This window comes from Spinacia oleracea, chromosome 3 (assembly GCF_020520425.1).
Source record: "Spinacia oleracea cultivar Varoflay chromosome 3, BTI_SOV_V1, whole genome shotgun sequence".
In the NCBI taxonomy this organism is placed as follows: Eukaryota; Viridiplantae; Streptophyta; class Magnoliopsida; order Caryophyllales; family Amaranthaceae; genus Spinacia; species Spinacia oleracea.
The window spans coordinates 41,652,165-41,654,150 of NC_079489.1; positions in this window are offsets into that span (position 1 = coordinate 41,652,165).

Below are 1,986 nucleotides of genomic sequence, written 5' to 3' on the forward strand. Positions count from 1 at the left end.
TTTCCAAAGATTGGTTTTCCGTTTTTCCAAAAAAGAACGATGTGAGTAGCTTTCCCTTTTTTCCAAACTTTTAAAGAATGGTTTTCCTTTTTTTCTAAAAAGAACGATGTGCTGGATTTTCCTTCGTTTTACGTCCCATAAAAACAAGGGGGTTTTCTCGTTTAGCTAACCCTGAAAATGAGAATCCTTAAAAACATTTTTACCTCGTGATTAGGCTTGGCCAGGCCCAATTATACTTTATAGCTTTGATTTCGAAAACATCTGTAGCTACTCCCAATGACAAAGTGAGGGAGTTTCTACGCACCTTTAGATCCTTCCAATGACAAAGTGAGGAAGTTTCTATACTATCCGTTGACAAATCCCAATGACACGTGAGGGATATGTCGACACTTCAAGTGATGACCCTTAAGTCAAATGTTATCACTCGGGGGCTCGTGAGACCCTCGCAAAAACAGGTCACCATGGCTTGTGCGACGCACTCCGTCTAATACTTTGACCATCGTCTTACACCAAGACTCAGTCAAAGTGGGGGCTAACTGTAGACACCTACTTTTGTCCCCATTCCCGAAAGGGAAGGTTCGATGATGAAAGCATAAATCTCCACTTGACAACGCATCTCCTATAAAATAACGAATCTCAATCAACCTCTTCATTTCACCCGAAACCTGCTATTTATGGAAACCTGCTAAAAATAGTAACTGCCGTAATGGGTAGTTGTTAAAAGTGGCAAGTCATAAAAGATAGAAACCTGTCGGAATTAGGTGTTGCACTCCAACATAAATCCTAAATAAGATAGAAATTGCGAGAGAATCCTATTCCTAATACGATTCGAAAATAAGAGTTACGTATTAATTAAAATCCTAACGAGCCTAGAGTTCGTAACGGGCCCAGACGCATCCCGTCATAAAATTAATACGCACTAAAAGACTCGATTAAGTCTCATACACTCCGGATTCTAAGAGTCCGAATCTGACAAAGAAAAGGCCCAGCCACCAATTTCAACGCCCAGCCCTGGGCGCTGAAATTGCCTGGATCCTATTTTCAACGCCCATAGTTGGGCGCCGAAATCTTTCAAGGGGTTAGTTTTCTGAGAACCGTGATGCACCTCTCAAGGGTGCGTCGTAATGTGTCCCTTCTCTATGATTTAATTGCTTTCCTCGCCCTTTTTATGAACTGTTAAACTAACTAAATATGATTGTTCTATCACGCCTAATAAATATGATATTTTTGGGAAATTGTATTATCATGCTAGGTCCCTTAAAACAATCTAAATCAGATAATCGCGCTCGATCTAGTACTATATGTTGCATATTGTTAAAATTAACTCAGATTAGTTTAATAGTTAACACATGTCCCTTCAATTATTTATGCTGAGCTAGTAAGGATATCCTGCCTCTGGAGTTATCGAAGAGCGAGTACTCCTCTCGGTAGTTACAATCCCCCGAACCCTCAATCTCTACCTTGCGGGTGTATGATGAGAGATCCCCACACCAGGGATCACAAGGGAACCTACGGCCGTCGTGGTCAAACATAATTGCACTCCCTTTATGTCACGATAACCGGGTTTTGTCAGTTTTTCTTATTGTCGTTAAAAACTGAATGGCGACTCCTATATTACTAGTCAATTGGGTGTAAACTCACAGGAAATCCAATTACACTTGATTTGACAAAAAGAAACGTCACACCCACGAGGGACAAGGTCACGCATTAGCCTCGTGCTTTTTCGACCCCCTCACACTACCTCCTCTTCATTCACCTCAAAAACATTTCTCTGTGCCGATGCAAGAAATTCTAAAGTCACATGTCGGTATGTATCGGCATGAAAATTCATGAAAGGCTCCCCACCAAAATTCATCAACCACAAAATAATTCAATTAAGGAGCAACAATAACACCTCAATGCATCAAGAACACCATCACAAAGAAGAAAATTGCAATATGACCACCAGAACTACCACTTTTCACGAAATATGAATTTTCAACAAAA